This window comes from Dinoponera quadriceps, unplaced genomic scaffold (assembly GCF_001313825.1).
Source record: "Dinoponera quadriceps isolate SergipeBrazil2010 unplaced genomic scaffold, ASM131382v1 scaffold3386, whole genome shotgun sequence".
NCBI lineage: Eukaryota > Metazoa > Arthropoda > Insecta > Hymenoptera > Formicidae > Dinoponera > Dinoponera quadriceps.
In genome coordinates, this window is record NW_014557714.1 from 773,869 (window position 1) to 795,291 (window position 21,423).

Below are 21,423 nucleotides of genomic sequence, written 5' to 3' on the forward strand. Positions count from 1 at the left end.
TCAACTAAATGGGTTTCTCAGTGTACAAAAATCCTAATACCACCTCATTCATTCTCTCTCATTTTTACATGTTTAATTTCACGTTTTAATCGCGCATCCCTAATCTGTTGTTAAACTTGGCCATTTCTTTTACAACTTCTCCCGTATTGCCGCACTTTATGTACTTCTAGGAAAGAGTCCTCGGAGGATATACCTCGGGTCAATAATAAATGCATTACCGTCTCTCTCTCTCTCTCTCTCTCTTTCTGCCTCTCCTTTTCTCTCTCCTAGGTCCGATTGAAATCTCGCGCGATGCGGCGCGAATTTTCGACGAATCCAACGAGCGATAATCACGGCGGACTGCCGGCGGAAATTTGCGACAGAAATAGCGAGCGGCAACGAGGAAACGCTCTCGCGCACCAAGTATTTATCATATGCGGAGTAGGTAACCCGGAAACTGACGGGGTACTAATTCGATGTTTCATAGCAGCTCTAATCTGACGGAAGGGAAGAGCCGTCGCGCCTTCCGGGAGTTAAGCGCCAGTTAGACGTACTTAACATCCGTGGGACTACTCGTCGAGAACTTTAAACTCGATTTGAACCGCGCTAGTCACCGCGAAATTTGTTCGCCCGATCGTCTTTCGACTAACTCGGGAGGCTGCCACCCTCCCCTCTTCTCTCTCTCTCTCTCTCTCTCTCGCGCCGGAGATGCGATAACGATCGATCTCTCCGGGCTCTCTCGTTTCCATGGGATTCGCGAAAACGCGAATTTCTCCGCGTCCATTAACGGCACCGTGCAAATAACGATACACGCGACGATCGTATCTTCGCCCTGCCTCGCCTCTCGCGCCGAAATATTTCGCGTTATTCTTATTCCTCTCTTCCTCCGCCCTCTCCCTCCCCTTCTCTGAAAATTTTCATTTGGAAGCAGATGCGATATATAACGTATATATTGCACACACTGGCGCGGTAATTACTCTCGGAGTAACATAAGGGAAGCGCACGCGTGCTTTCGGCCATCGTTGCGTCGGATTAATTACGCGTGCGCGTGCACGCACGCATACGCACACACATACACGGCAGAGGGAGGAGAAAAGCGAGGGGAGACTGTATTTTTACGTTTTATCTGATAAAAATTAGCAACCTGGGCGCGTACGCGTTCCCCTCCCCCTCTCTCTCTCTCTCTGGTCTCTGCTCGGCTGTTTTTCATTTTCAATTTACCTTATGAAATTACAGTGTACACGCTCGTCCGTTTCGCGACACTTACGTGTAATATAATGCGCAGTTTGATCAAAAATTAAATAAAAAATTAGCATATTAAAATGCAGGCGAATCGCATGCCGTGTGATGCCGGACGTGCGTACCGAGAGAGAGAGAGAGAGAGAGAGACGCGATAACGACAACGAATGAAAGTTCTCGGAGAAAACACACCACGCCGTGGGAAAACGTGTTTTACCACCTTTTTCCCAAAATCAACTCGCGCCGGTCTCACTTTTCTATGCGCGCACGCGTTCGCAACGGTGGAGCGCGTTCGACGCTTTAAACGTTCCAAACGTGCCGTTCCAAATGTCCACCCCGTAGAGTGATTCAGAGAATGAGTTAAAAAAAAATACTTTAACAGATTCAGTTCAGAGGTCGTTCTGAGTAAAATTGAACTTGGGTTCTATTCTCAATACTTGCGTAGTTACGAGACGCAGATTGCACATTTTTAAGTATTCGTTATAAGTGCATTGCAAGTTAATGACATTTTAAATTCGCCTCGTTTTCATTCCTCAGAGGTTACTTGATATCAATCCACTACAGCACACCAACATCCCAATAAGGTCACGGTAAAATTGTAAGCTGATAATAAATAATTGTATAGTGATGAGATGATAGTATTCTACGGAGATTAATAAATGTAACTAACTTCTTAGTAACATGAAAATGTTCGTCTAAACTGATTCCATTAACATTCCAGGAACTTTAGAGCAACGTTGTATTAATATTCATACAACACGTCAGTGACATTCTAATATTATTTTTAATAAGAAACTCTTGGAAAAACATATTAAATTGATCTATTCGACTATTAGCGAAGAACCGACTAAATACTATTGGTTTTCAATCATTTTCAATCATTTTCCGCTCAAGTTAAATAGTTTAATCTTCCTTTATCTCAATAAAGGACCTCGCAGACAATCTGCAATGTTGGTTAGTTGAATTTAATCGAAATTCTCAATAAATGTAGAATTTTGGAAATTCCCAACAGGGCCGTAATTATGTAAGTATTAAGAATGAGTTCGCGTTCATAATTGGTCATTTTCACTCGCAATGTCCTCCCAAAGTTTTCTACACTCATTTTGAACCATCCTTCAGGCATCGCTTTTGATATCTCTTCTAGTATCGCAATACATTAACATATTAATTCCGCCCACTTTCTCCGGGGCTTTTACGTTCCTCTTTTTCCATCGTCTCTTTTCTCTTTCTCTCTCTTTCTCTCTTTTTTTCTTCCACCTGTTCTTGCCGATATCGCCGCCGATCATCTATCCGGTTAAGTTTCGAACGATTAAGCCGCTGTAAGTGACAGGCACAAATTGAGATCCATATTTAGAGGCGCATAACTCTCGCGAGATTAATCATCCACGCACGGACGTGGAAACGTGCGCGCAGGCGTGCACGCGAGCAAGCGAGCGAGTACCGGGGAAAAGTGCGTGGGGAAAAGTAAATAGTCATAATGGGATACTTTGTACGAATTACGCGCGCCTCTGACGTGAACTAATGGCACCGGCGAGCGCCGAACCATGCGGACCCTTCCGCCTCAACACCGTCGTATTATGACCGCCTTTCTTCCTCGCTTTTAATCCCGTACACCCATAATGACGTTTGCGCGTAAACGTAATGTTCATTACCCCGGCGCAAACCGGCGCGCGCGGCGGAAATACTTCCTCAAACGCGTACAGGTGTACCAGCGTGTTATCGGGCTCAGCAACGCGATACCGCGGTAAAAGTGCGCGAGAATTCCTATTTCTCTAAAGAAGAGAGAATAGAGAGAGAGAGAGAGAGAGAGAGAGAAAGGAGGTGGAGTTTATCGTTGAGTCATGTGGGTCAGAACCCACTTGACACACAACATGATGCGATATGAACTGCACTGATAGAGAAATATGTGGAATTTCTGATTTCTGTAACGTCTAATTTCTGTAACTATAAATCATACTGAAAAAATTCAAGTCAGGATAATCAATTTTTTATACTGAAAGAAGAGTGCTACCGTTCAAATAATATTTATCTGATCCAAGTGAAATGGTCAACTCCAGTATTCTTTAGCAAATATTTAATAGAAAGAAATTTAATAGAAGTAGAAATATAGTTTACTATATATATGATGCTTCGTATTAGTAGACACTATATGTATTGAAACAATTGCGACAAATATTAAATTCAGAATACTGAGAATATCGGAATTTATATTTAAAAAAATTGTTTATTATACAAAAAAATCGAAATTCAAAACCACTAGGTTTCTTCAATAGAAAAGAAATATTACATGATTTTAGTAAATACTCTCTTAAATTTAGAACCATTTTACACTTAAATTTAGAACCATTTTACACTTACATTCAGTTATTCGTTTACAAATTAAGGTATTATTGTATTCAAGTATGTGTTTAATACAAGCTATTAAAATATAATTAAATTGTTAAAATTATTGTTTCATTTAAGAGGTTGAGAAACAGGTAATTACGATTATTTGATTATAGCACTTTTTTTCTTTGTAGCAAGTGTTACTTAGTATCGGTGCTAATAACCTTATATTATATTATTAGCATATTGCTACGACTATTTTTGTATTTAAAACTAAAAAAGGAATATAGAGAAAATAACTATACTTTCTATCAGTGTGCGTACACACATAAAATGCGAGGCGTATTTAGCTATATGCACGTTTTACATTTCGTATAATCATATACAAAGCGCAGATTAAATGATATAAATAATGATGACTAGTAAAATGAATCGTTAATGATGATAAATATGAGAGAAATGAACATATAATGAGAGCGCTGAAAGTGCACCGAGAAAGGAACTTTGGATGTTCATAACTATAATCGAAAAAAGTGAAAAAATTATAATTAGGACCATTTTTCTATACGAAAAAAATTCTGTAGAATCAATAAAAATTCTCCTCCAACAGCAGTGCAATTAGAATGCAATTCGAATAAATATTCCTGATTCTATGGTAAATATTATTATTATGTTGTATATTGTTTCAATATATATATAATTAAAGTATTAATTTCTATGATATTGCTATTGAATCAAGAAGATTTATTTTAATTACGTGTGCTGTTGGAAATTCTATTGATTCAACAATATTGTTTTCCGTGTAATGAATGTTATTATAATGTCAATGGTAATAGCATATCATGCGTATTGCTACTGCTATCTTTTGGGTTAAAACCGGAAGAACCAGAAGAAGATACGGTTAAGGCTAAAAATGACTGTAATTTTCGCGGGATTTCTATCAGTATGGATAAAAATAAATACGTAGGAAAGAGAATAATAAGGATAAGATTCTGAAGAAACCGGACAAGAGACACAAACCTCCGCACAAAGCCGAACATAGAAAGAGAAAATGAGTGAAAAAGAGAGTGAAGAGAGGGGGGGGGGGGCTCATGTTTCTCCTCCTCCTTCAATCGTAATCTCTCGTGGGCGACGCAAAGGCGTCCCCGGCTTCCGCGACGTCGATCGTCGCTTTGAGCCCAGTCGCGGCTTTTAATAACGAACACGTCGCAACGTATATTACATCGGCCGATGATTTTATCGGGCGCTGTAATAACGCACACTCGACGACGGTGACTTGGACGACGTCACTCGGAAACGCGGGGACTCCCAGCGTCATCGCGCGACGCTACCTCCGCGGAAAAAGACGAAAGACGTGTCTGTCGATCTCGTCCGGAGCGGAGATTCCCTTCATGCGGAGAATACACGTCAGAGTATGTGATAATTGATCGTTAAAGGGCATTGAGGAAAAAGAATGTTCGATGTACATACTTGTGATTATAATTTTATTGCGGTAAAATAATTATAGCCGGGAAAACCACTTAACTAGAAAGAAAACACCGCGAACCCGAACTCCTCGATTTGGATGAACTTCTGCGAATACGTGGAGTAACTAATGAGACAGGAATAACGATGGGTTTTGTTCACGCTCTATCGCCCTTTAAACATGTGATTTTCAACCTCAATATCAAGAGGGCGCGTCCACTTTTGCATATAAGAAATAGAGAAAAATGTTTACATTGAAAGTTTAATGCCAAGTTAAGGGCTGTGAAGTAATGTAAATAGTTTTAGGAAAATTTTTCTAAAAGTTATTTCTCAAAAAAAATTTGTTTACAATATATTAGCAGAAATTTTTAAATAAGTTTTTGTTTAATTCATTCTCAAAGAAAAATGTTTAAAATGTTTGTTTATGTCACTTTGCAATCCTTAACTTGCTATTAAACTTGCGTTCTAAATATTCTTCCCATCTCTTGTAATTTAAGAATTATACGCGGAAATGTGGGAGAGTCCTCTTGAATTTGAGTTCGGAAATCATACCTTGTAAGAGCAATAGAATAAAATAGAATGAAACATGCTGTTATTTCTGACTTAAATCTTTCCACGTAATCACAGAAGTTCATCCAAATCGAAGGAGAGTTCGGGTGCGTGGTGTGTTCTTGTAATGGTATTACTGACTGATAATATTCTTGTATGCGTATCGCTATTATTTTACTGCTAGGACAAGGCAAATTATACGTGACGCTGAAATTGAGGGTAATTTCGGTTGAATTCGTCATTTTCCTCTGAGCGCGAATAGACGGGGCTGTGCCATCAATTTTACTTTTAACGAGATTTCTTTCGAACGGAAAATACGCATCAGTGTACGACGTTCGATCGTTAAAGAATCGCGTGCTAGGGTTGCCAAATCCAAAAGTTTAAATTACCGGGCATTTTTTCTTTGGTAACAAAATCTAACCGGACAAAACCGAGCAGAAATAGTAATCATAAAACTAAATTAAATACAAAATTTAATAAAAAATTACTTATAATGTTGTTTTTTCCAAAGAGTTTTAAAAATAACATTTGGTGGGAAATAAAATAATAATTGTAAATATGCTATTATTTAATGTAAAATACATTGTGTTCAATAATAAAATACATTTTATTATTGAACACAAAGTGAAATTATGTTTTGTACATATAAGATATTTATCACTCGTTATAAACATTGTTTTAAAGCATCTACATCTATCAATCAGATCTACTTTCTGAAAACTAATCACCAGAGGATCTCGTCGATGTTTTCCAATGTGGGAGAGTCCTCTTGAATTTGAGCGATCGAGCGTTGCGAAAAGCAATGCCATTTAGCGGACTGTCCGCCGAGGTTCTTGCGACATTCCATTAATAGACACTTCGCGTGGGGAAACGAAATCAGAACTCTGTTTATAATTTCCTTTCATGATGTGTAAATTTCATTATATTAATTAAATATATTTAAAAATCAGACGTATGACGTTCGATTGGACTCGTGAACTGGACACCGGACAAGACTCTTGAAAACCTGACAGTCCGATTTAAAACCGGACAGTTGGCAACTTATCGCAAGTTGAGAAAAGTATTTGCCATTTGTGACTATAACACACTGTGTGTACATAGTGACATAATTGGCCATAGTTATGTAAGAAAGATCCAAAGCACAAAATTATAATTTTGGAGATTTTGTTACCGATGAGTAGTCTACGTCTTTCTTAAAAGAAAAATATCGGTGCCTTGTGGACGCCTAAAATTAACTAAAAAACAGTTTTTATTTTCTATTAGTTGTGCCATTTTTTACTAAGTACGTCTTTTTATCTATTTTATTCAGGATTAAGCTTGTCAATGAATACTTAAAGGGGAGAAAATGAACAATGAACGATCGTGAAGAACTTCAGTACTATTTACACTTTTAAGTTACGTATAATTTTCATCTAAATTTTCCCCAAACGTACTTCATGTAGATTGGATCTTTCTTGCACAACCGTGGCCAATTATAGTCAGCAAACTCCTTTTGTAGCACTGAGTGTCACTCTAGTATTATTGGCAATGACCTTATCCGCATAATGCTGCTACATTTTTGCCAGAACAACAAAAAGACGCGGTTAACGCCGGAAATGACTATAATTTGCAGGGGCAATTTTTGTTCCAGTGCGAACAGACGCGAAGATCTTTTGCTCGAAGGCGCGACGGGAGGAAGAAATGGGAGCGCGAAATTGTCTCGCGCGCGTGAAATATCGCGGGAGATTGCGCGTTATCGGGCGAACAATCGACGATTTCTTAGCAATTATTCGATTTCGAGCGCGATCACGGCCGCCGGGATTCGCTGGTAAATATTTTCACTGATCACAGCCGTGCCGCTGACACGCGCTATTGCGGTTTATACTAGCGATTAGCAAAGTAATTCCCGAAATTAATTATACCGGGCTGCGGAACGGCGAATCGTGCGGCGTCGCGGAGGGAGGTAGACGGGGAGAGGAAGAGAAACGGAGAAAACGAGAGAAAGAGAGAGAGAGAGAGAGAGAGAGGAAAAGAGAGGAAGAGGGGAAGAGAACGGGAGAGAAAAACATCGGGGCGTGAGCGAGAGGGCGAATAGGTGGGGAGGGGAAGAAAGAGCGAGGAAAAATTAATGGCCTCGTAACGGTATAATCTGTGGCTCTTGCCGCTGAAGTTATATGTTAGTTTTGTAATAAGGACGGCGGTCAATTTAAGAAAACGCGCTCCGCGCGTCGAAAATCCCGCGCTAAGCACCCGGTAATATTCAAGGATTACTCCTTACCGCCGTTCGCGCGTATTCGTTATTTGTGGAAGGGAAGGGAAGGGAAGAGGAAGAAAAGGAAAAAGGGAGAAAATAGAAGGGAGCGTGGAGAAAAGGCGGAGAAAAAGCTGTTACGCGCCTTATTCGCACGCGGGAGTAAAACCGAAACCAGGAGAAACCAAAGAAAATTTTCCTCCCTCCCTCTTTCTCTCTCACTCTATCTCTCTTTCTCTCTCTCTCTCTCTCTCTCTCTTTCTATCTCCCCTCCTGCCACGACGCAGTGCCGCCGCTCCCGCGGGGATTTCCGTCGATTGTGCCAGTGTAACCGGCGCAAACAACTCTCGCGCGGCTCATACTTACTGATATTACCCTCCCTAATTAATTACGTGGGAACAGCAAAGTGGGAGCCGCGGCAAAAAGCAACGGGAGGGGGAAGGAATGCTCGGACAGGGGAGCGCGCGGGACGATGAATTACCGTCTCGCCGCGTAAAAATGTAGTCGACGAGGCGGCGGCACGCTTTTACGCCGATGTTTTAATCGCGTCGAATCCAATTAATGAACTCCGCAAAATTCCATAATCGAGTGACGGACACTGGGCGTGAGGCGTTCCTCAAGTACTCGTTCGCGCAGGAGGAGGACGTCGTCCTGCGCGAGACGCGCACGAAAAAAAAGCGTTAAAGGGCGCGATGTGATCTCTTAAGGATATATTTATATATAGGCTATATTTATGTATAGGATATATTTAAATATAGTTATATATAGGCTCAGTGTCGTTTATTTAGGCGCGTTAAGAGGGCCACGCATAAATTGTGGCATTTATCGAACAAAATTATATTCCTGTATATTTATTTCACTAACTGAGTGATATATAAATGTTAATTTGAAACGGAATTCAGGCAAATATATATACGCAATGTTACAATATGAAAATATTATTATTTTTCATTTCTCTTATTAACATTAGATTTACGCATCAGTTGATTTGACAGGAGATGCATAGATAGTGGAAAGAGGTACGTACATGTTTAAATATGTCTGTATGTATATGTATTTCATAAGTATTATTATGAATTGTGAACTTTACATTGGTGTACATTTTCAAAATAAATTGGGCAGTAATTTCAAAATTCCTGTATAACATCTGCATATTAGTTTTTAATACATCGTAATAGTTTCTCGTCAAAATCTTACTTTTAGCTTAGGAAAAATATTAAACACATAACAGTTAAAAATAGCACGTTAATGTCAAAGAACGCATATAAAGAGTGTCAATTTTAGTTGCAATTATTTCAATTATCGAACGATCAATTTCTTTCTAATTGCGGGAACAGTCGGATAATATTTCAATGTATACGTAATTCAAGTTCCGTCGAATTTTGGTCAAACTCATTTCGCGTTACAACTTTCTTAAAAAAAGCCTGACGAGTCATCGACTACGTTTTTTAACAGAGAGAAAGAGAGTGCGGCAGGGGGTTGGGGGTGAGGACAGGGAAGAGGTTGTAACTTCTCTGTACACGTCTTTCCCGCGCGCAGAATGCGCGCGACTTGGCGAAATACCGTGGAAAAACTAATGGATTTCGAACATTTCGAGAAACGGGGACGGCGAGTCCTTTTAAAGTTTGATAAGGTGACTGCGGAAATTCCGTGGAGAGAGGTCAATCTGTATGCGCTTTCTCGGCGGAACGCGCCGATGCAGAATGAAAACGTACGGGCGAGGGTAGAGGAGAGGGGGGGGGAGGGAGGGGGCAGCATATTTTAAATAACATCGCCGCCGGCTGTAAAACCCACCCCGGCCGCCATGATCCGAGCTGCAATTCGCGAAATTGCCATTTCAGTATTAACCCTTTACGCGGCAAACAAAATTTTACTGTTTGTGCCCCGAACGGCAAAGGGAAAATAAAAATAGTTTGATTTCGATGAAACTCAGCCTCGGAAGGATTTTTGGTCGCTGATTACAAATTTTGCATTCAGATTCGTCATCGACCTCAAAAACTCTCGGGTATTGAATTTTATTCAAATCCAAGTTGCATCCTGACCTAACCTAGTGGTAAAAAATCCAAACGTTAAAATTCAATATGAAATTTGTTACAAGGGAAAGGCAGAACAAATCATCCGACAGGGGAGAATTAAAAAATTTAAACGAGCGACTCTGTATTGACGTCAAATAAAGAAATAAAAGGCGAAAAAGGGCCTCTGCACGGTTCTTTCAGCACAATAAATTATTTATTTATTTATATATATATATAAAAGAAATATAACTATTACAAAAGAATTATACTTTTTTGTTGTGTAATGTGATTAACCAATCTATTCGATCTACGATATATCCTAATTAGATCTTCACTCCGCCGTCAATGCGCGCTTTTGTCCCGAGAGAAGAGCGAGAGAAAGCGAGGGAGTGTGGGTGACTTACCGCGTGTCTCGCCGTAAAATCGTTATAAATACACGGAGCAAGAAGCTGCACTGAATGAAATAATGTGTGTGTGTACACGCGCGCCATTGTTTAAGCGTGAAACATATTATTCTCCTTCGCGAGTATGTAAATATCCGAAACGTAGTTCGACCCGAGCCCGCGTACTTCGCCGGCTCCTCCCGCTCCTCCCCCCACCTCTCTCCCCCGTGCCACACCTCGCTTCTCTTATATCCGAATTTCATTTTCGTAATTAATCATGGTTAGTAATATCTATGCGTCGGAGATTCCTAAATTTCGTGCACGTTATCCCCGTGGCGTAATGAGAAAATGACCACAAATGCCCGGAATAACTGGCGGAATTCCTCGCGGACTTTCGAGTGAGATTAATTGCCGTTATCGTTGTACCGGCATATTTTTGTTTAATTCAAGTTCATGCATCGCACGACGAGCGAGAGAGAATCTAATAAATCGTCGAACGCTCCCCACCGTCCTCTTTCCCTCCCTTCCTCTTTCGCTCTTTTGACACGGGCGAGTAACTCGTACTCTCGATTGGCTGTGTCAACGCGTCGCACTGAAATTCGAAAGAAGTCCTTTGTACTCGCCGCCTAAAAATCTACAATGAGCGTTAGACACCGACTAATTATTTGCCATTAGCTTAGAAAAATTAGCAAATCGTCATCATATCCCCCTTTCCCCTACATGTGCATACATATGTGCGTATATGCGCACACACCTTTTTCTTCACTCTTTTATGCATATTCATGTTTGCATTTTTTTTTGTTCTTCTGTTGATTATTTTTATTATGCATCTATGCGCGTCTATGCCTATTATATAAGCTGTGCTATGTGCTTATATCCCAGCGTTATATCCCAGATGTTTTACATATTATATATTTTATGTACTTTTACATTTTTTAATTTTCTAACTTATCGCGGGAATGAAAAGTGCCTAGTCGAAAGAACTGATTGAAAATCTACAAAACGTTCCGATGGGTCGAATTCGACCCATATGAACTTCGTTATTCGAGAGGTTAAGTCCGGATAGGAATCCGGAAAGGGGAGCGGAAGTCGCGATATGCCAAAGCGCTGTTCCGGCTGTCGCGATTTCCCTTTTCCTTCCTCTTATTTTCCGCTGTCGTTTATATGTACGAGATAAGTAAACAGCGCAATCAAGAAATCCTCTTTCGTTCGCGATAGATTAACGGTAAAATGGGATAAAAGAGTTTCCACCGATCGTGGAAAAACAGAAGACGGGAAACACTGTAAGCGTTAAATTACGACTCTTTCGTAAAGTGGAAAGGCACATAAGAGTCTTATCGCAGTTATTGGTGCGTAATAATTATCTTATTATAATAAGATCGTGGTAAACAATTAAACGATCGAATGAAATGTCCCAACCCGAAAGTTAGATTCAATATCCAACATCGAAAAAACCTTAAGTATCTCAATCTCTCATCAATGTATAAAATTATTAAATATAAAATTAGTTAACCAGAAATGGCCATTGGTTACTCTTACGTAGTCAGTTGCTCACCGCAATCTGTTTATTATAATTAATTAGTCAATTACTACGAAACATGATTACTCGCGCTTCGAAAACTGCGGCGAAACTCTTATTTGCCGTTTCTTCTTACGTTTTGAACGGAATTAAAAATTCAGTTTACGTTCAGTTACAACGCTCGCGTTAAGAAAGAACTTCGTCGCGTGCCGCACATACACTGGGTGCTTTCCATTTAGCGACACAAATCGACTTCTAATATCGTTTTTGCTCTCTATTTAATTTTTCACTGTGTGTCGGTGACTCAAGTCAACTTTTACTAACACTGCTTCGGCTGTAAGTTGCGCGAAGGTGAAGGAAGAGAAGGGGGGAAAGAGTATTTCTAAACTATCTGAGGAAGAATAAATAATATTCTATATATATTTTTTTTTATTTAAAATTCATTTTCCAGCCACAAAAATATAGGTTTACACACAGTGTATAAATTTTTTGTTATGAATAAAATCCACTAAAATTTTGTGTTATTTTAACATAGGAAATATATTAAAAAGTATACAAATGTGAAATTAATATATTTACTTTATCAACGCGCATTTTATAGATGTAATTTGACGTTATATTTGAATATTTTTTAACACATTCCCCATATTAAAGTAACGCAAAATTTTAATCGACCGTTTTTAACATACAATTATTATACGTGTCTTTTCAGCGTCACTTATACTTGAAGTTACATCATTTTTTGTGCACGGGTGCTTTTCATTTATTATATCGGAGCTATCGATTTGAGATAACTGAAATCGACAAGAAAGGTTATTAAAAAGCACGTAAACAGAAAGTACACATTGCGCAATAATACCAACCTCAAATCCAAAACGCATGAAAAAGCATCGTGCTGATATCCCCGACTCGTCGTTTCTATCGGTGAAAATCCTCTCGTTTCTTCCGAAACCATCCCACGCGACGGTGAATGAAGCGGGGATCGCGGTTGCTCGCCGGCGAGAGAACGCGCGTTAACAATCCGTAAAATTTGCGGGAGGTTGGTGCGCAACGTGAACGGAAGGACGGGATCTTTTATCGTCGCGGAATTGGACCTTTAATCTGGCGTAATGGGAAAAAAATTAATCGCACCGGCTCTCACACGAGGAGAGAGTGAAACGGGGAGAAAGGGAAAAGGAGAGAACGAGTGTACGAGCGAGGAGGGAAGGAGGGTGGGAGGGAGGGAGGGAGGAACTCATGTAGCCCGTCGCGGATAAAATGTGGGGGGCGGAGAGCGCGTGGATAGAAGTAAATAGGATCGTATTTGCGACACCATTTGCACCGGGAGGAGGGCGAGGAAGCCGAGCAGTGCTTTGCGAAGAGGCACAATTCGTTGACGTTGACGAATCACGCGGGAATAGGTATTCCCGCGTTCGTTGCCGGTGTCTCTTTCGTAGCTCTTCCGTCGTGCTTTTCCGCCACGGAATAAAGTCGCGGAGCCGGCGACGAGGACGAGGACGCCAACTGATCCTTATTAACGTCCGCGACACAAAAGATGTACACCCGCTTCTCCGCGTAATTCCACGGCGCTCAGCGCGAATCATTTCGCCGCGATTTGCACCGACGGTAGCGCGAATATTAAACGCGCGTCGGATGTATCAAGCGCGTCGAGAGAGAAAGAGAGAGAGAGAGAGAGAGAGAGAGAGCTGTGGAAGAAAGTCGGACGTTTTTTCTGGCATCACCGGCGATTGTCCGTGAAATTAGGACGCCGGTTTCCATCGTGGCACGAATATCGAAAGCATCCGCGACCAGCCGCGAAGGGCACCGCCAACGGGGAGAGAGGGAATGCGGGCGAATAAAAATAAATTGAGGGAAATTAAAAGAGGATCGGTTTAACCATTATTGCGATATTCTGAAAAGAGGCGTAGGTCGCGACGTTGACGAATGGAGCGAGGAGAAGCGCCCCGGTGCTCTTCGTCCTCCCTCTTTTTCTCCCTCTCTTTCTTTCTCTCTCGTTTCCTTTCGCCCAGTCGTCACGTATTTCTTCTCTCTCTCTCTCTCTCTCTCTCTCTCCTCCTCTCCCTTTCTCCCCCGTCTCGCCATTATGCTACATAATTTAGTGCTAACGTGATGGTGGTGGTAGCTACACCACCATTGGTAGCGGCAGACCACCGGCAACCCCCCGCCGTCGAGTTAACCGCTAAGAACCGCGGCTAGGAACGAGTCGGCGAAAAGGGAGCGCGAGGAGGGTAGAGCGGGGGAGGGGGAAAGTTGAGGTCGACGGAGGAACCTTTGATCCTGCGGCACCTCGCGCGCACCGACTCGATCGCCGTATTTGTATTGCCGTGAGAAGTGGAACACGCCGGAAAAAAGGCTCCCACCGTCGTTCCCCTCTCCCACCCCCCCCCCGCGGCCCTTCTCTCTATTTCACCGTCCGTCGCCCCCGCAAGGCCGCAATTCTGGGTTCTCGTGCGTTCTTTCTCTCCTTTTCCCCTCTCGAGCGCGCTCACGCGCGCGCGCCCCTCTTGATACCAAGCCGTTTCCAGCCGACTTCACATTTTGTCTCCCGCACGAGAAATCTCTCGCGCGAGCGCGACGACGCGTCGCTAATATCGTGTTCGATCGAACGACGGGGCTCCTTGTAAATTGGGGCAGATTCGCGCTCCCCGTCCCGGCGAGCCTGGCCGCGCGGAGGCGACGCGCGGCGAGAGTAGATATATTCGGCGGAAAATCGCACGGAATAAAAAGTAGCGAGCGGTACTCGCGAAATTTCCTCGAGCGAAATTCCCCTCGAATAACAGGGTGACAGTGGCAGGCCGAGTTTGAGTGACTCTCCGCTCCGCGTCGAGTGAATTCTCCATCCCTCCCCCGAATCGCCGGGCGAACATTTTCATTCGAGACCGAAGAGTGAATCGCAACGCCATGGAAATGTATTCACTCCAATGGGCTGGGCGCGAATTATTTATATGCGAGTTAAGAATACGCGGGGGGAAAAATTAGTGTCACAATTGGAGACTCGTATTTTCATATATAAGCGATAATACATAATCTTATACGCAATTGACTGAAATATGAATTGCAGAACGGTATTAAAGAGTCGGGAGAACAATTTCTCCCCGATTGAATGAAACGTTCACTTGTAACTCGAGAATCCACTTTCAATTTGAATTAAACATTCGGTCTTGTGATTTCCAGCGATGATATCTTCGGCATAGTAATTTTCACTCGTTTCGAGCGAGATTTTACCCCGAAAAATGTAAAGAGTACATATCAGTCTCAAAGGGACGTCTCCATCACATCGCACGGCCACGTCGACGCGTTTCTTCGCGGAGCTTTTATTTTTCGGCGGACGATTATCAGCCGTCCGCCGCGTCCCGAAAGACGATTTATTTCTAAAGTGTCCGATAGTGATTAAATTTACGCGCGAATTCGCGTTAATATGCAAATAATCTAAAGCGCCGAGCTTAAGGCGAGAATATCCGCCCTCATCTCGCGCGGGGAGTGAGAAATTTATATCTCCCGCGTATATATATATATATATATATATATATATATATATATACGTACATACATATACCGTGTTTCAGCGATAAAACTAATCATCCGAAACGCCATAACATTACATCGTAAAAACGTGATAAACGACATTAACATTCAAGCACCTACTCCACCGCTACACTGGACTTGACACACACGGCAGATAAACGACTTTTCTCTTTCTCCCTCTTTCTGCTCCCTCCTTCTTCCTCTTCCAACCCGAAGGGAACGCACTGACGCGCTATCGCACGCCGGCGGAAAGTCCACGTCGAGAGAGATTTAATTGCGCGAATGCGAATTCATCGCGATGTCGCGAGACGCGCGTGAATAAAATTTCTGCTTACTATACAGTATGTTTCCGTACGAAGCACTCGTGGGCGCACTTAATCGCGGACAATAACCCGGCTAGAAATTTATCCCGTGGTCCAGCTCAGGTTAACCTTAACCGGTTGTCCAGTCTATCCAAAGTTATATTATCGGATCCTAAAGAGTTGTGTTACACTGCGTGGTAATTAGGAACTTAATAAAGATTCATATAATGTCAGGTTATAAATGTTGAATTCTTATCACGTCTTACTTCAGATAACGGAAAGGATTATGATTAGATTGGGATTTATAAAGAGCAGGAAGTGCTAAACTAGTGCAAAATACCTACAAAATGTAAATCGGGGAACAAATATTGTTAGAATTGGACGATTTTCGACTTTAGTAATACAAATAATATGTGTAGAAGTAAACAAGTCACTTGCATTGCCAAATCGTAATGTTGTCAAAATGGTAAATCATCCAATTCTAATAACGTTTGTTCTTCGATTATACATATATATATATATATATATATATATATATATATATATATATAGGAAGAAAGAGAGAGTTTTGTTAAGCCGAAGTGTGAAGATCAATTAATCAAAATGAATATAAAATTCATTTATCATTTCGTAAAATTCGCAATAATTATTAAATAATTAAATCGTCTGATAAACGAAGGGAAATTGTAAGCCAGACTCTGTAAGCACGTATAAAGAATGGCGGCTTTCGCATCCCGTGCGCTTATTCACTCAGACGATTTAATTAATTATTTAATAATTATTACGAATTTTGCCGAATGGTACGTTCCTGTTCAGTTTTATCTGTTTCAGAACATGACAGATGTACTGAAACGGATGTACTGAACATTTTCATCATCCTGTATAAGTTTAAAAAAAAATGTACGCTCGATGAATGACAGTTTATTTAATATAAACTAAATGAAATTTATAACTTTAATATGAACTAATTAAATTTTATATAAAATATATAAATTTATTGCAAAACTTTTATAACTTAAAATTAAAACAAAAATAAATATTTTGTAGAAATTTTGTGGAAAATATTATAAAATAAAGTTTATTAATTAAACCTTCTATATAGAATAAAATGAGTAAAATGATCTGATCAATAAAATTTTATAAAATAACATATTGGTATGATATAATAATGTCCTAATATGTATCAAATCATTGTAACCTTACAAAGATTACTACTACCTCATGTTTTTTATTCAATTTCTACCAGTACAAAATTAGACTTACCATAGCAAGAATTACTTTGCGCTCACCTAGTCAGGACTTTGTGCAATATCAAGTATACCCGATGGCAATTTCTAGTCGGGAAGTAAATCCGCGTGTTTCTCGTCTCCACCGGCGGAAGGGATATTTTTCTGAAAAGTTCCTCCCCCCCCACGGAGCTTGTTTTTCCGCATTAATCGCGCACACGCGTCGGGTCCGCGCGGTACCGAAATTTGCGTGCAAAATATCTGTCGATTTCCCCGGGCCGGGAATATTTAGTGGTCCTTCGGCCGCTTTAAGCCGAAGTTTCCTCGCAGTTTGGGAGCTTGCGGTTGATACTTTATCGCGTAACAAATGGCAGTCCGATCGTACGTAAACATTTCAACCTAGAGCGCCGCTGAATTGATGGTGTTACCCGAGTATCGCAGACGCAGCTGCGCGCTCCTCGCCTCACGGAGATACGGAATTAATAGAGCGGCGCATACAGCGAAATATTCGTCGGACCGTATCAACTTACCGTTCTCGCGTTTCCCGCCGCGTAAACCTGTTTCGGGAGCAGCCAAGTCGACGGGCAAGTCAAACACCGAATCTACGCCACTTCCGCCCGGTCTTTCCCTCCTCCTCTCCCGCGCGAGTCCGAAAACACCAGCGACAGATACGAGCGGCGATTGATAAATATCCGAAACGAAAAGGTGAACGGCAATTTATCGGGTTGAAGTGTACTTATTTTTCGATATACAAGATGAGAAATTTCAGACGCGACAGGGTATCTCGAAAGCTAAATGAAATATCGAGGTTTTCCCCAGGTTGTATTGTTTCAAGTGGGACACATTTTGATGAAAAGAACTTGACTTTGGGTGAGAGCGTCAAGGTGAGACAAAGGCTAACTTCATTTTTTTAATGGAACTATATGGCTTTATTAACATAAATAGATTCCTCGATTCATTCACTGTCGGTGAATTTTTCCGAGTCGGCGTAGACGATAACAGCAGCAATGCAATTTTGCAAAAATATCTAGTATAATAAACTTCATCGTGGTCGGTATACGTGTACACACACTCACATTGAGAGCAAAAAGTGAAAATTATTTACTCGATGGATACTAATAATACATTTACTTCGGGCTAAATCTATAATATATGTAATAAGCCTCTAACCTTTTGTTTTGAGCGATAAAATGTAACAATCTATGACAGAAAACGTTCCTCGCACTACCAAAAATTATAACACTTAAATCCTATAAATTGCAACGTCTGATAACGTTGGAAACACTTTTTGTTAAAAATTGCATTACAAAAGTTTAGCGCTCATTTACAATTTAGACTTGCTACACCTGTTGTAAATCTAGATTCCAGACTAAATGGAAGTTATTTTATTTAAATGAACGATTGTTTTCATGAAAAGTTACGGTTTTAATCAAATTTATATTCGCCTATTTGAGAAGAATTTTGCCTCGTCATAAAAATATGCATAAATAAATACAGTATAAATAAATGTATATAGTTAATACCGATCGAATAAATAAATACTTCGTATTTTTTAGATCTTCATTTCTCTCAGTGTAGTGCATGATAAAACATATCGAGATGATCGTGAAATATAAAATTAATATTTCATCGCACACTGAATACAGGTTTTCACATCGGGTGAAAATGGTAGGTGTAATATCGTCCTTCGTCTATTATCTCCGAGGACTCCTGCGGGTCCTTTACGCGGACAAAAATAATCTTGCTTTTTTTCGCGAAACTACATCATTGCTACTTCGTTGCGTATTCGTTGCGACAGCGATAAAATTTAGTTGGCACAACCAGATCAGCGAATTACTCGTAATTAGAGTACAGTAACAGTTTTGTTGCCAGAACAGAAACATTTTCCTGAGCGAATTTGCTTTGGGGTCATATTAATTTGTTGTTAGAACAAAGCAGCGTTTTTCCGTATCTACTAATTTATTCTTACGGTAAAATAATTCGTAAACTCAGCAAAATATATCCAGCGAGTGGCAATTAGTACTCTTAACAAATCGTTTTGCTGCCCGCATAGTGACTGACAGATTTCGCTGCGGCAGCGTAAAATTTGCTGTGCCGGCGAATTATTTTTCCGCGATTTTCGTGCGGGGGTCACGAAAATTCATCCAAAACGTTTCGACAGTACCTCGTCGGTGCCGAAAATATCCCGATTCCCCCGGCGATTTTCGACGATGAATCCTCGAAGGACGATCTTAACGTTCGCTTAATTGAGCGTTAAATAGTGCGACTTCGCGTTTTAATCGCCGAAAATGGGCGAAAGATGTGGGTCGAGGGTCGCGTTATTTCCGCGCGACGGTTGTTTTAACTGCCTCTACGTGACTTTTCCGTGCCGCGGCACGACTTTAATTCCAGTTCGAAGGGGAATTTGTTCATTATATCAGAGCCGTGGCATCTTTTATGCTCGCGTCCTCTGCCACCCTCGCCGAGCGAGCGCGCCAACGAGAGAGTCGAGCGGAGGGTGGAGAGAGAATAGATATTTATTTTGCCTTGGGTGAAAGCCAATACAGCGCGGGTTACAATTATGAGTTGGCCATGATCCTCGCAGGCGAGCGACAGCGGCTGCGCCGGAATCGGACACAGACCGGTATAATAGCCTTAACATCTAGCGGCGCAATAGAAACTAGGATTTTTCACTCACTCGCCTGGCGCCAACGTATTCGTGATTGTTAATTGTTCCGCAAAACGACGACGCGATATCGCAACTGTTATTCGGAAATTGCGATGTTTGCGACGTAAAATGTATAAAACCGCACGCATAATATCGGAAATAACAATACACGAAATGTTATTTCCCCGGAATAATCAACAATTGCGATATATGAGTATGCGGGAAGATACGGATGATCAAGTAACACCGGCGAATGTCGGAATTACGTTATTACGTCTGTGTTTGAAGTCCGTGTATAGTACGGTGAGAGAAGCGAGAGGTGAAATATAGCAGGGAAAGGGAAGAAAAAGGAAGACTGCGGAAAACGGAAGGAAAAGGGACAACAAATGAATAAACGAAACGAATGTCGCTGAAATGTGTCGCGCAAGTGCGGTAGGCTCTTAATCAGGAAAGAGCAAAAATAATCACGATAACGATTTCACGAGAGAGAGAGAGAAAGAAAGAGGACAAAGAGCGTACGCTGAGAGAAAAAATAACTAAAAAGTAAGAAATAATTATTCGGTGGGTACTACCACGGCATATTTACTTACACTAATGTACATATTTTTACACCGAGAAACATTCTTTTTCAAATGAGAAAATAGTCGGCGGCGTGTATGCTGCACCGTTTTCTAGATCGAAAATTACACGTTTTTCAGCCTTATATATATACACATAAGATTAAAACCATTAGAGTTAATCTAACTATATCATTATAATCGGAGTTATGCGATTTTCAGTCTTACGAGTTAAGGCTGAAAATAAAACTTAAAATCGTGTAATTTTCCGTCTAGGAAATAGTAGAGATATGCGAATCAAGAATTTTTGACGTCGAGTCATTTTTTATTCTCGAATCTGAATCAAGTCGAATCGACGAAATTCCACTCGAATCGAACGAAATCGAATCGAATCGATGAAACAACTTTTAATTAATAACATAATCGTTGAATTCAACATGAAGGTAGTGAGGGTGGATTTCGACGTGAGAGGGATAACGTCGATCTTGTGATATCACAGCTCATTTTAAAATAAGATACGTATATTTAAATGTTTAGAAAAATTTGATATTGATGAAATATGTTTTACTTAGGGCAACAGTAATTAAAACGGTCAGATGAAAGATCACAAATCGACAAACTAAGGTATTCCAAAGAATGTTCCGATTTGAATCATAAAGATTCGGATTCAAATCGAATCAGGTTTCGATTCAATTCGAATTATATCCATTTTCTCCAAACCATAGCTTTTCATGACAAAAAGAGCAAAAGGCAATCCCTCATTTTATTAAAATAAAAAAGAATTTTGCGATTTAAGTGAATATGCCATTAACATACCTACGGGATAAAAATATATTTTTCATTTTTCAAATATTCCCTCTCTCTCTCTCTCTCTCTCTCGATGCAGTCCCCCCAGATAATACGGAGAACGTTGACCGGCGCGTTCGTTCGCTCCTGCCACCCTCTTCCTCGCTCTCTTCGTTCATATTCCCGCGGAGCGTCGGATAATGCAACGGTGCGCGAGGGCGGCGCGCACACCGCACTTACGCGCTCACGCGTGGAGCCGAGAAACAAGAAGCGGCGCCGAACCGATTTGCTCGATCGAATGTAAACAATGTTCAATCGACGTGGCTCGGCGCTCTTCCTACCGCGGTCGCCGCCGCCATCGTCGTCGCCGACGACGATTATGCATTCCCCGCCTTCGACGTTCGCTCCTCTCTCTTTCTCTCTCGGTCTCCCCGGCCCCGTCTCTTTGCCTTTTCCGCTCAGCTCATCTGTGAGAGCGGAAAAAGGGGGACGAAACGACCCAGTCAAAGGCGCATTTGCCAAATAGTCGCGGGGAGCGTTTTATGGAAGAGCTCATAGCGTTTATCATTATTCGCCGTAATAACGGGACGCTCTCTTCGTACCGGCCAGTAGTCCTCCAGAGAGCATTCCCTTAACCCCTGGGCCGGGGGCGGGGGGGGGGGAGGGGACCAGGGAGG

General features: G+C 41.2%; 1 protein-coding gene across 1 annotated transcript in view; it reads left to right on the forward strand.

Annotated features, from left to right (window-relative positions):
- LOC106749404 (discoidin domain-containing receptor 2-like) overlaps positions 1-21,423 on the forward strand; it is a 191,219-nt gene that overhangs the window by 27,580 nt on the left and 142,216 nt on the right. The gene's annotated exons all lie outside the window — the stretch shown is intronic.